Genomic DNA, 15,207 nt, shown 5'->3' with positions numbered 1-15,207 from the left:
CCTTGATTCTGATCTTGACCCTCATTGGTCTATAAATTATATCGCTGCTAGAGAATCTTTAATATCTTGGATGTCCTTGTCAGATGACGTCTTATCCTGCTAAAGCTGGTACTCGGACTTTTACTTTATCTGTAGGATGCTTAATCTGCTGTATTTTCTTAGGAGAGACACTCTTCCCTGCTGTCTCAGGTGGTTATTGTATAATATTCACTGTTCAAGGGGCCTTTCATCACATGGATATCCAAAATGGAAGATAGCTGCTATTTTGAATCAATTACTTTCTTCCTTGCAGTATCCTGGATGTTTAGACTAAACAATTTCTTTTTTGACCATGTCTGCAACTATAGATGTTCTGGCTTTCAGAGTATCAGAGTCAGCTCAACTGTATTTTTTTCAAGCAGCTCTTCACTCTTGACCAGTAAACTCAGCTGAGTTGAAGTAAATAAGTTTTTTTACTTCAGCTTATTGAATGGGTAGAATGTCTTCTTTCACCTTCTGTGAACATCTTTCAGATGGACTGAACTGTTTCACATCGCTAAATATCTTACTGGAGGATTGCTACACAGCACCATCTTTGTCGCTGGAACTGACAATTCTGAGACAATGGATTGAAATATTCTTTGGTGATGATAATAACATTAAGCATTTGCAGGCACTCTTCCTCCAGGCATCAGGTGGTTAGGTTTGATGATGGAGGAGGCACAGGACCTGCGTGTCCTTGGTAGAGCAGGAGGGAGAGTTGACGTGTTCAGCCACGGGACCGTGGGATTGGTTGTTCCAGGTGTCCCAGAGATGTTCTCTGAAATAATCCGCAAGTTGGCTTTCAGTCTCCCGATATAGAGGAGATCATATTGGGTGCAACGGATACAATAGATGACGATGGTAGAGGTGCAGATAAATTTCTGTCAAATGTGGAAGGTTCCCTTGGAGCCTTGGCTGGAGGTGAGGGGGTATGTGTGGGCACAAGGAAGGAGAAGATGCCGGGAGTGGGGTGTGGGCTGCTAGGGGGGTTCTGGATCTGATGAGGGAATTGCAGAGGGAATGGTCTTTATGGAACACTGATGGGATGGGAGGCAAGATTATCCCCAGTGGTGGGGTCTGTTTGTAGGTGGTGGAAGTGGCAGAGAATGATGCAATATATATACAGAGGATTAATGTGGATTTCACCAGTTTCCTCAGTTCCCCTCCCCCCACATTATCTGAGTCCCAAGCCTCAACACCCCCAACCAGGCCACAAGCCTCATTCCTGACGAAAGGCTTATGCCCGAAACATCAATTCTCCTGCTCCTCAGACGCTGCCTGACCGGCTGTGATTTTCCAGCAGCACACACTCGACAACAATTTGCTTAGGCCAATGTGGGTACTGTCACAGATTCTTTCTTTGTTTTTAGTTCTGCTATGTGTATTAGGAATCCAATAAAATCTTTACAAGTTGCACTTTGATCAGTTGGTTGACAACAATTGGACTAGTTATCCTTGGGGAATTAATTGAACTACTCTCACTGTTTTAAATGTGTTGAGATCTATATATTTGTACACCCAGGTTCAGAAGTAAGGAGTACTGTTTGTGAATTAAAGAAACATTTTAAAGTTTCTTCCATTATCTGTGTCAGTGATACTTGTAGTATGCCTATGCTTTTGAGAGTTATTTCACGTTCATGCATGTATGTTTTAACACTTGTTTCTTCTACCATGGCATCTGACCTGATAGGACAGTGACATACATGTCAATTGACATAAACATGTTCTGTTCTGTTCTGAATTGTTTGGACTACTCATATCCACTAAAAATGCCTCAGGTATACTTTCTAATGGAGATATATTGTCTCGGGTGAGTATGTTTTCTAAAAGAGAATATTATATCACTTGTAGTCTCTTTGTATGAGTAAACAATTGGGTTTTCGATTGCTTTGAAGTGGTGTTCTACTTCTGCATATTCTCTAGAGGGCACCTGTAGTATGACAGATGTAGCATTCTTTTTGTGTGACTGGGAATTTTATTTTGAGATGCTTTGTTCCACAGCTTAACACTGACACTTAATATTCTATCTTTTAAATGGCTTGACACTCCATTTTGGTTTGTTTATTTAGTAATCATTGAGGATGGACCACCAGTGGTCTTAACAAGAAGAGTCACTTACATATCAACAGGCAGCCTTTTGTATGATTACAGTAAGTAGACATCAGATGGATTAGTTAGAGATAATTAGTTACATCTATCAGAATCCTTGGATGAAATGCTTGTCTCCATCAGGACCTCAGGTTGGACTGTTCAATTCTCGACTCAAAAGTGTGTGACATTTTCAAATTTGATGGAAATTAATGCAACTTTCACACCCTTTAGCTTATTTTTCCAAGTTAGTGAGCATGGACAAAAGATGGTATCGATTGCTGTACCTGTGGTATGTACTGCAGTAGAAAATTACATGCTTCTTAATGTTTATTTTATTCATTCACTTCCAGGATTTGATTATTTCTGGTACGTTCTGATTCCAACTTATCTTTAAAGATCCTCTTGAAAAGCTATAGCCCTTATGGCAAAGGAACAGCACAGTGCCAATTGCAAAGGGTATTGAAATTCTGACTCAACAATGATGAAGGTGCAGCAACAGATTTCTAAGTAAGCACGTTATGTGATTTGCAGTTGGAGCCATTCCTTATTATTTATTTTTCTGGGTGGTAGCAATCATGCGTTTGAAGCAACCTCAATGGGTTTAAAGGTTCAACTGTAATACTCTGAACAAGATCAATACAAATTATTCCGGTGAGAGTGAAGAAACTGAGCCCTAATTTAGAAAAGAAAATGGACAAGTTAGGTAATCCATCAGGATACAAAATAAATACCTCCAAATGCACATCAAAGGATTTTTTTCTCCCTCTCTTATTCTGTCCTAGGCATGTAAAAAAATGTGAGAAGCATATCATAAGACCAATGTTTAAGGCCAAGATTTTATAAAGGGTTAAAAGCTTTTAGCTATTACTTTGCCTTATTAGGATGTAGGCAAATAGTTTTAATCATCATGCATTTTGGACTGGTATTATGTAAATATTTGATAAATAAAGGGTGTTAAAAGGTGCTTTTACTTTAAGGTTTATTATAATTTCGTAGAATTACAGAATCCCTGAAATTCTGAAATATACATTCCGAAATCACTGTCAAAATTGGGAATGCCCATCCACTATGAATCATAGAATAGAATGCCTGCAGTGCCTTCAGTCTAACAAGGCCACACCGACCCTTCAAAGAGTAACCCACACAGGCCTATTCATCTACCCGATTATCCTATATTTACCCCTGACTAATGCACCTAATCTGCACATCCCCGAACACTACGGACAATTTAGCATGGCCAATTCACCTAACCTGCACATCTTTGGATTGTGGGAGGAAACCAAAGCACCCGGAGGAAACTCACACAGGCACATGGAGAATGTGCAAATGACAAACAAACAGTCACCCGAGGCTGGAATCGAACCCGGGTCCCTGGTGCTGTGAGGAAGCAGGGCAAACCACTGTGAATGCAATTCTTTTTATCCCTGTAGATATTGTTTGTTTTTTCCTAAAAACCTAGTATCCATGATCAAACCAAATAATTAAATGTTACAGCAGAACTGGTAAAATCCAGAACATTTATGGCACATCCTACAGGAAGATTAATATCCTTGACTTGTTCCTCTGATCTCCAAAGAGATGTCCTCCATTTCAGCTGATGTAAGTAGCATTGTGTGTTATATCTGTCATTTCTTTCAGGATTTACTAACTGAGCAGCAAGGGCTATTTTAGAAAGAAGATATTCAACCCTACTCAAAATATAAATAGAATTTGCATGAAGAATGTTTTGTATTCAGCCATACAATTGAGGATGCTTTTGCTTCATCCTTCACTTAAGGGTAAATTTTGCAAATGCATTCTCACTATTTCATGTTAATTTTTAAGAAATGAAGAATTATATGTAATCTATGTCTTCTATACTGAATCCCTTATGTATACTTTCCAAAATATGATACACTTTCAGGAATATGAGTTTATTACTGTCATAGTGGCTCCCTTACACAATTAAGCATTACAAAATTCATCCTTCATCTATAAAATTATATTCTAATGTGTGCTGTTTGTTAAATATAAACTGATTGATTACACAAAATTGCAAAATTCGTTCAGAGCTATATTGTTCCCTTATTTGAGGCAAATAGAAATGCAACTATGTATTTTTTAACAAAATTCATGGCTCACAAATTTGTCTTTCGCAATTGTGCACGGCAGTGGTATATTCACCGCTAGTTATGGACTGTGTTTGTTCCTGACCTTGATTGAAGACAATTGAACTGAATATCAGGCGAGAACTCTAAAGGGAAACAGATGTGCCTCCACTCCAGCTGAATTTCTATCCCGAGATTACCTGAATTAAAGTATTTGATTATAGCATCCTAACTGACATTGGAGCAGAGGTGTCAACCATTAGCCACCAGTTCATCTCAGAGCCTCTTTCTGAGGAACCTGAGGTGGTCGATGTTTCGTCCCTTACCTGAGTCATTACTCACAGGGGTCCAATAACCTCTATCACAACCAGAACAAGTTTTCCTAATTAATACTCAATCACCTTTTACATAGTCAGAAGTCACATGACCCCCAGGTTTTAGTCCAACAGGTTGAATCAAAATCACAAGCTTTTAGAGTGCTGCTCCTTCATCAGGTGGAGTGAAGAGATGGACACAGGCACAGGATTTATTGACAGAGAGATCAAAAGATCATACGAATGGTGTGAGTGGAGTGTTGACAGGCTGAATAATAAGTCTCTGCAGGTGATCAGAAGTGTCAGATGGTGTGACTAAAGTGTCAACAGCTGAATAGCAAGTGAAGGGATGACCTTCACTGCCGTCACATGTGGGAACACCACCCATCACATACATGGTAGATACTCATGTGACTCAGCCAATATTGTCTACTTCATACTGCAGGCAACGATACCCGGAGGCATGGTATTTTGGTGAGACCATACAAACACAATGGCAACCGATGAATGGAAATCTACAACAATCGCCAGACAGGAATGTTCCCTCCCAGTGGGGGAGTACTTCAGCGGTCAAGGACATTTGGCTTCAGGTCTTCGGGTACGTGTCCTCCGAGGAGGCCTTCAAAATACACAACAACACAGGATCACCGAGCAGAAACTGATAGCTAAGTTCCGTACCCATGAAGACAGCTTCAACTGTGATCTTGGATTTATGGGAAACGGTGTGTAATCCCACCATAATGCCCTATATCTGTAAAATCCTACTCACTGTCCTGCTTTGACACCATTACCTTGATATCTCTTTACCTTAATTAGCTTGTACAGTTTTAGATTGCTTGTCACTTTGGTTAGACCCTCGACATGCGACTCTTATATCTGTCATGATATTCCAGCCATTTGGTTTGTTTCCAGTACCATCTTACTTTTAACTTTTTTGTAATTATCTTCTGCCTCAATTAATCAGATTAAGGTAATCCCTTCACTTGCTATTCGTCTGCTGACACTTTACTCACATCATCTGACACTTCTGATCAACTGCGGAGACACTCCACTCACAGCTTTGGATGATCTTTTGATCTCTCTGCCTATAAATTCTGTGCCTCTGTGCTTCTCTTCACTCCACCTGATGAAGGAGCAGCGCTCAAAAAACTTGTAATTTTGAACAAGACTGTTGACTCAAAGTTGGTGTGGTGTGACTTCTGACCTTGTCCACTGCAGTCCAACACCAGCACCTCCACATCATTTTTAACATAGCCTGAGACTTCCAACAGCTTGTGACTCAAGTGGGAGTGAGCAAGTTGAGAATTCCAGCTACTTTAGGATCAAATATATGAAGAGATCCCTGGACATTCCAGGAAAGTGTGTTTGATGACCAGGGTCGGCAGCAAAGTCGGAAGTCAGAAGAAGATAGTCAGGAGTGCTCAAACTTGCTCTATGGGCCCAAGACCTATCAGGCTGTAAACAACATTAAATTATTTTAGTAGCATTTAAGTAGCTCTTACCTACCCACACCATTACTGTTCTTAAAGGTTTAATTCAGCCACTTCCAAATACTTAACATTAACCCATGTAACAACATGATGTGTCGCATACAGTGGAGATGCCTTTTGATGTAACTCTAAAAGCTGTCCTTCTCACTAAGGCAGAAAAATAAGAGCCCATGTACATCGCCAATTTCAGGGGCAAGGATGTTTACCTCCAACCAAGAATGCCAGTAAGCATATGAAGGACAGACCTACTGGAAAGACACTTCTTGCTCAAAATGACCATGTCTCAATCCTTAGTTCCTCTGGCATCCAGCCTGGGATTCTGCAGACTATCACTGATGCACTTATGATAGAAATCCAAACCAGCTTCAGTGGGGGTGCAGATGTATATGCTTTCAATTTGATTTGATTTGATATGTTGCTGTCACATGTACCTAAGTACAGTGAAAAGTTTTCTTTTGCATGCAATACAAGAAGATCAAAGCAAACAAGGGCATACAGATCATCGGGTGCTTAGACACAGCGAGGCATGCTTGGTTAAGGCTTTTGCACAGAGTAAGATGAGCATTAGATTTGAAATTAGAGAGATCCATCCAGCAATCTAATCACAGCGGAGAAGAAGCTATTCTTGAACCTGTTGGTACTGGTGTTCAAGCTTCTGTATCTTCTGCCTGACGGAAGACATTCGAAGAGTGTATTGCCAGGGTAGGAAGAGTCTTTGATGATCTTGCAGCCTGTCTATGGCAACGAGAAGAGTGCATGGAGTTTATGTACAGGAGGTTGGCTTCACCTTCCCCATCCATCTGAAAAGAGGATGAAAATTGGTTGATGCAGACATCAGAATGCTTCTCCACTTCTAGGAACCCAACACTATCTGATGAGGAAGTCCAAACAGGCATATAAACTATTGTGATTATGGAAGAAGGGACACTGAACCTGAAACATCAACTTTGCTTTCTCTCCACAGCTGCTTCCAGACATACTGAGTATCTCCAGAAATTTCTGTTTTTGTTTCAGCTTTCCAGCATCCACAGTTCTTCATAGGGTCATAGAGTTGTCGAGTCATATGGCATGTAAACAGATCCTTCGGTCCAACTTGTCCATGCTGATCAAGTTTCCTAAACTAAACTAGTCCCACATGCCTACACTTGGCCCATGTCCCTCTAAACCTTCCCTAATCATGTACCTGCCCAGAAGCCTTCTAAATATTGTAACTGTACCTGCATCGACCACTTCCTTGGGTAGTACATTCCACTTACAAACCGTCCTATGTATGAAAAATGCCCCTCAGGTCCCTTTTGAATCTTTCTTCTCTCATCATAAGATTATGCCCTCAAGTTTTAATCTCCCTTACCCTTGGGAAAAGATCTTTGCTATTCACCTTATCTATGCCCCTCATAATTTTATAAATACTCCAAAAGTGGCCTCACCAATGTCTTGTACAACCGCAGCATGACATTCCAACTCCCATACTCAGTGGTATGGGCAATGAAGGCAAGCATGCTAAATGTCTTCTTAACCAACTCTGTCTACCTGTGATACAACTTTCAAGGAACTATGAGCCTTTGTTTTATTTTGGGTTATGGAAGAGGGTCAGTGAAGAGCACGAAGTCTTCTATCAGTTGATTCATGATAATGAAAGAAAGGTGAAGAAGCTGATCTGTCCAAACAGTCTCAAGCATTAAGTGTTGACAGTGCCTTACTATCAAGTGGGATCACAAAAGTGAAAATAAAATGACTGAATTGGCCCAAGAGCAAGGTTATAGAGTCATAGAGTCATAGAGATGTACAGCATGGAAACAGACCCTTTGGTCCAATCCGTCCATGCCGACCAGATATCCCAACTCAATCTAGTCCCACCTGCCAGCACCCACCCCATATCCCTGCAAACCCTTCCTATTCATATACCCATCCAAATGCCTCTTAAATGTTGCAATTGTACCAGCCTCCACCACTTCCTCTGGCAGCTCATTCCATACACGTAACACCCTCTGTGTGAAAAAGTTGCCCCTTAGGTCTCTTTTATATCTTTCCCCTCTCATCCTAAACCTGTAGCCTCTGGTTCTGGACTCCCCGACCCAAGGGAAAAGACTTTGCCTATTTACCCTATCCATGCCCCTCATAATTTTGTAAACCTCTATACGGCCACCCCTCAGCCGCCGACGCTCCAGGGAAAACAGCCCCAGCCTGTTCAGCCTCTCCCTATAGCTCAAATCCTCCAACCCTGGCAACATCTTTGTAAATCTTTTCTGAACCCTTTCAAGTTTCACAACATCTTTCCTATAGGAAGGAGACCAGAATTGCACACAATATTCCAATAGTGGCCTAACCAATGAACCGTACAGCCGCAACATGACCTCCCAACGCCTGTACTCAATATTCTGACCAATAAAGGAAAGCACACCAAACGCCTTCTTCACTATCCTATCTACCTGCAACTCCATTTTCAAGGAGCTACAAACCTGCACTCCAAGGTCTCTTTGTTCAGCAAAACTCCCTAGGACCTTACCATTAAGTGTATAAGTCCTGCTAAGATTTGCTTTCTCAAAACGCAGCACCTCGCATTTATCTGAATTTAACTCCATCTGCCACTTCTCAGCTCATTGGCCCATCCAGATCCTGTTGTAATCTGAGGTAACCCTCTTTGCTGTCCACTACACCTCCAATTTTGGTATCATCTGCAAACTTACTAACTGTACCACTTATGCTCGCATCCAAATCATTTATATAAATGACAAAAAGTAGAGGACCCAGCACCGATCCTTTAACACCCTAGGGTGACTACCAAAGGCTAGATGTATTTTGGCCAAAGTAGAGATACAGCTTCAAATCAGTATGGGATCCATGATTATTACACAACCCCTAAATGTCCTCACTGCAGCTTTTATGACTGTTTAGTCTTGTAATAATGACATTGAGCATGTTCTCATATTTAATGGATATCTTCAGCAAGTCATTGCAGGCCGTTCTTGCAAAGTCTCAGCTATAGCAAGAGTGTTAAGTATAGAATTGTTTCATCCATTATGGTGTACCATGTCACATTCACAGTGAAATTCTGTGAGTAAGATTCTATAGAAGTTTTGCAAGGTCTATGTATTGCCAAGAACTGACTAACTCCTATCATCAGAAGGTAATGGTCAGTGCGACTGCTTCACCTGCACTCTGGATGACTGTTGAACATTTGTCTCCTGAGATGAAATATAAGTGTCATGAGTACCTTTCAGAGTTGGTCCATGTTCATTATGTACCTCATATTCCTCTAAGGACAATTTTCGACACTATCTCTCCCTCCTTTGGAAATATGAACACACGAGGTAGGAGAGGGAGTTGTCCATTCAGCTCTATGAGGCTGTTGGATGATCTGTCACCTCAATTTCCTATCTTTCCTAACCCTCCGATAATCATTCATGCACCCACCTCACCACTTACCAGGAATCTATCTGCACTGCCTTACAAATACTCGAACACCTCTCATTGAAGTGAGTCCCAAAGACTCATTAGTTTTTAAGTCATAGAGTCATAGAGATGTACAACACAGAAATGGATCCCTCAGTCCAACTTGTCCATGTCGACCAGATATCCTAACCTAACTTAGTTCCATTTGCCAGCATTGGCACATATCCCTCTAAACCCTTCCTATTCATATGACCATCCAGATGCCTTCTAAATATTACAATTATACAAGTGTCCACCACTTCCTCTGGCAGCTCATTCCATACATGCACCACCCACTGTATGAAAAAGTTGCCCTTTAGTCCCTTTTAAATTTTTCCCCTCTCACCCTATCCTGACCTATGCCCTCTAGTTCTGGACTCCCCACCCCAGGGAAAAGTCTTTTTTTTTATCCTATCCATGCCCCTCATGATTTTATAAACCTCAATAAGGTCACCCCTCAGCCTCCAGTGCTCCAGGGAAAACAGCCCAGTCTATTCAGGCTCTCCCGAGAGCTCAAATCCTCCAACCCTGGCAACGTTCTTGTAAGTCTTTTCTGAACCCTTTTAAGTTTCACAACATCCTTCCAATAGGAGGGAGACCAGAATTGTACACAATATTCCATAAGTGGCCAAACCAACGTCCCGTACAGGCGCAACATGACCTCCCAACTCTGGGAAAAAAAACTAATCACTGTCTTAAGTGAGCAATACCCAGCAACTATGGCAAGGACTAAGTGACATCACAGGTTCTAAAAAGAGACAGTGCAAGATAGCAGATGATGACACATCCCTCCCAGATCGTCTCAACGCCTTCTGTGCTCGCTTTGAGCAGAATTTCGGCAGAGAGGTATCACCTATTCTAACAGGTACTGATGAGCCTATCCCAACAGTCATTGCATCAGAGATGGGATCAGTTTTCCTCTGTGTGAATCCAAGGAAAGCGATGGGACCAGATGGAGCACCAGGCCATACACTCAGATCAACTGACAGGGGTCTTCTCGGACATTTTTAACCTGTCCCTGCAGCAGACCACTGTCCCTGCCTGTTTCAAGAGGGTCACTATCATGCTTGTGCCGAAGAAGGCTCATGCAGCATATCTCAATGACTACTGCCCAGTGGCTCTAACTTCAGTGGTCATTAAGTGCTTGTAATAGCATTAGTCAACTCCAGCCTCCCCAGTACTCTTGATCCACTCCAGTTTGCCTATCTGACCAACAGATCCACGTTAGATGCCATATCACTTGCCCTTCACTCCTCCCGAGAACATCTTGACACCAAGAACAGCTACGTAAGAATTGTACTCATTGAGTACAGTTCAGCCTTCAACACTATTATCACTAAAACTTAGTGATCTCAGACTAAGTCTCACTCTGTGCAACTGGATCCTCAGTTTCCTGACCTACAGACCACAGTGAAGATTGAGGACAATGTTTCATCCTCACTAACACTCAACACTGGAGCCCCCCAGGGATGCATAATCAGCCCCCTACTGTATTCACTATATACCCATGACTGCATCGCCAAATACCAGACTAATGTCATTTACATGTTCGCTGATGACACCACCATATTCGGTCGAATCTCAGATGGTGACAAAACAGACAATAGACAGGAGGTGGAAGACCTGAAAAAATAATACACTGAGAACAACCGTCAATGCCGGCAAAACCAAGAAAGTCAATTATTGACTTTTTGCAGGATGTTACTCATGCCCCCCAGCACATTAACAGCACAGAGGTGGAATGAGTGGACAGTGTCATGCTCCTGGGAGTGGTCATCTACAACAAGCTTTCTTGGACTCTGCATGTGGACACACTGGCTATGAAGGCCCAACAATGTCTCTTCTTCTTCAGGCAACTGAGGAAATTTGGTATGATGGCGAATACCTTTGCCAACTTTTATCGGTGTGCCATCGAGAGCATCTGTCTGGATGTATCACTACCTGGTATGGCAACTGTACCATTCAAGATCGGAGACAGTTACAAAGAGTGATGAACTTGGCCCGGACAATCACAAAGACCAACCTTACATCTATAGAATCCATCTAACAGGCCTGCTGTCACAGAAAAGCCGTCAGCATTCTCAAAGGTCCATCCCACCCTGACAATGCTTTTCTACAATCTCTAGCATCGGTGAGAAGGTACAGAAGCCTAACCAGTTTCGACCTGACTGTTGTTAGAATACTAAATGGACTCACAAACTCTGAGCAGTCGCCTGTACCTGTGTCTTTGTTTTCCCACTGTTTACTTATTATTTACTTATTGGTGCTCTTTAACTAAGTGATCTGCCTGTATTGCTCGCAAGACAAAGCTTTTCCCTGTGTGTTGGTACACGTGACAATAAATTAAACTTAATTCAATTCAATACCTTTTTTTTAAAACAGTGTTCCTGTTCTCGATTCTCCCCTAAGAGGAGAATCCACCATATCAAGTCCACTCAGCATCTTACATGCTTCATTCAAGTTACCCATATTGGTATGTTGTCACTAGATTGGGGAGAACCTAATGAAATCTCCAATATTAACCATTTAAGAATCATTACCTTATACAGCATATAGAAGCAGGGAACACAAGTTCAAAGAATGCTGTGTTACACTGCTTAGAAAGAAAAATACAATACTCCCTCTTGGTAAGCTCCACCAGAACTAATGGGCTGGAACACAAGAACCTAATGCACGGTCTCTAAAAAGCTCCTGGGCTGATTGTAAGTAATGTCTGCTGCAGGAAGCAATGAAAAAAAACATAGACATACACCACATGCTGTGCTTCTATGCTCAAATAGACAGGAAAGCAATGACAGTTACAAAATACACAAAAGAGAAATTTACTAAAGGTTATGGAACCATTCCCAAGAGATGGCTTGCCCAATGGGATGAATCAACATCTCATTTATTTATATAGTCTACTGCACTCCACACTAAATTTAGTATGACAAGATACCATTCACATAATGAAAACCCATTAAAATCGAACTCTTATAGAAGATAACATTTGCCAGTATTCAAATACTGCCTGCAATAATGTGAAAATAATTTAATTAAAAACTTTAGGAACAGAAGAAAATAATTATCAGGACTTGTGACATCAGGTTTTTATGAATGAAATCTTGATGCAGACAATGGTCTAGGTAAAAAAATTCTCTGCTATGTATATCAACTTGGTAAATGTCTGTGGATTTCAAAAGGACAACATTTAAAATTCCTCTAGAAATAATGAAGGGTGGAATTCTTTATGAATACTACTATCATATCATTTCTCAGAACAAACAATGAGGCTTTTATTCTTTTGTCTTTCAGTTTTGTCTTACCAAGGCCCAGATTGTACAATGCTATTCATGAGAAAATTGTTAGCGTTAACTATCATTACTCCACTGAGACTGATAGCTACTTTGGGAGTCCGCACACACGCAGAATCACATTAAAATTTTAAAGTCGATGGAGTGACTCAACACTTCAAACAGAGGGTGCTTTCATGAGGTCCCTCATACCTCTAAAAAATTCAATCAATTAAAAATAAATGAATTACTGGGATTTACCTATGTAATGTTGTTAGTCTCACTGTAAAATCCTTTGAAAAAGTCTGAAATCTCAGTGAACAACATTTAACTTGGTTGCAGCAGAAAACTAACCTCATAATTACTATTCAATAACCTCAATGGCCCAGAAGAACAAATTTTATATTTGTGGAATTTTGGGTTTCTCCAAGATAATAAAAACTACTTTGAAGAAACAAATCTTGCTTTAATGGCGTGGATAATGGGTTTAATCCCCATCATAAGATTTGAGCATGTTTTCTTTTCAGGTTAGGGACTACTGGAAAAGTACTGCATTGTCCTGAATTAAACCAAATTTGTTGCTTAGGTGGACATTAGGATTTGGAGGTACCAAGGTTACCATGAAAGTCCCACCTTCTCAATTTCACTCTCCATCTGAGATGTGGTGACTCTCAGGTTAAAATTACCGCCAGTCCTCCTTCTCTCATGAGAGAGCAACCCTATGTTCCTTTGGAATTACAGTGACACCAATTACTTAAGGGGTGTGATGTAGTATTGGTGGGGGAAGAAAATTCAAGAAGTTCTAGTGTTCCAGCCAATTGTTCATTTGCAGCACTAAACCATGAAACTTAAAATAAGTGCACACTGTGATGATTGAGGGTCAAATAGAGACAAGGGCACATGAGATAACTCTCCTGCATAGCACCATGGGATCTTGCACATATACCTGAGAGAGCAGACAAGACTTCACCTTGCATTGTCATACAGAAGGCTTACCTCTATAAGTGCGGCACACTCTCAACACTGCACCATGAGAGACAGTCTGCATTTTTGTGCGCAGGTCCCAGAGTGAAATTGTGAAACTAATGCAAACTCTGACTCTGAGGCAGGAGTTACACCAATTGAACTGTGATCAATATGCTATTTTGACTTTGCTTAATTATCATGCTCAGTTTACTGCACCAACTGAATAATAATTTTGGTTCCTCAGAAGTGATGAGTTCTACAGAAAGAACTGTTACTTTATTTCATAAATCAAAAATTACTATGAAGCTATCAGATTAAAACTTGCAATTACGTATTCCCCTTATCTTTCATTTGGCATTTCTCACCCTTTCTGAAGCTAAAAAGCAGAAAATATCCAATTGTCCAAATCATAAAACGAACTGGACAAAATTGTTGCTTCTAGGAGAAAGTGAGGACTGCAGATGCTGGGAATCAGAGCTTAAAAATGTGTTGCTGGAAAAGGGCAGCAGGTCAGGCAGCATCAAAGGAGAAGGAGAATCTACGTTTCGGGCATAACGTCGATTCTCCTTCCCCTTTGATGCTGCCTGACCCGCTGCCCTTTTCCAGCAACACATTTTTAAAAACTGTTGCTTCTAAAGCTGCGTCGTTCCAAATTTAACTCATAACTCCCAAACACATTATATTGAATATACCCAGTCCCTGAATTGGTAAATCAGTTGTGAAGGTAAAGTGAGCTTGGCAGAAATGAAGATCTTGACATTGAAAAAATATCCATGGAACCATAAGATCAAAAGATACTGGGGCAGAATTAGGTTATTTGGCCATTGTGTTTGCACCACTATTTGATCACTTGACTCAAGGAGACTCCCAGAGGACTGGAAAATGGCTAATGTATTGCCCCTTTTTAAGAAGGGAGCAGGGTAGAAGACAGGAAACGATAGACCATTGGCCTGACCTTGGTCACTGGTAAGATTTTCAAGTTCATTATTAAGAGTGAGATTGCAGAGTACTTGGAAGAACACGATAAAATAAGGTAGAGTCGGCATGATTTCATCAAGTGGAGATCATGCTTGAAAGATCTCCTGGAACTCTTTGAGGAGGTAATGAGTAGGTTAGACAAAGGAGAGTCAGTGAACATGATCTATTTGGATTTTCAGGAGGCCTATGACAAGGTGCTGCAAAGGAGACTGCTAAATAAGATTATGTTATGGACAAGGTACTGGCATTGATAGAAGATCAGCTGACTAGCAGAAAGCAGGGAGTGGGGATAAAGGATTCTTTTTCAGAATCACAACCGGTGGCAGGTGTAATTCTTCAGGGTCCATGTTTGGAGCACAACTATACTATCTTGATTATTGTGTGGAGGCGTGTCCACAACTCCCATCAGGGCCTTTTTCCTTTTACTCCATCCAAACAGATTCTATGCCTACTAACACGATATTGCTTCTTTCTACCAATTTAATTCCACTTCTTACTCACAAGGCAAACTCACCCACCGTGCCCATGAGCCTGATTTTTTGATAGAATGTATGTC

Source organism: Chiloscyllium punctatum, chromosome 10 (genome assembly GCF_047496795.1).
Source record: "Chiloscyllium punctatum isolate Juve2018m chromosome 10, sChiPun1.3, whole genome shotgun sequence".
Taxonomy (NCBI): domain Eukaryota; kingdom Metazoa; phylum Chordata; class Chondrichthyes; order Orectolobiformes; family Hemiscylliidae; genus Chiloscyllium; species Chiloscyllium punctatum.
Note: the sequence above shows the minus strand (reverse complement) of the source record.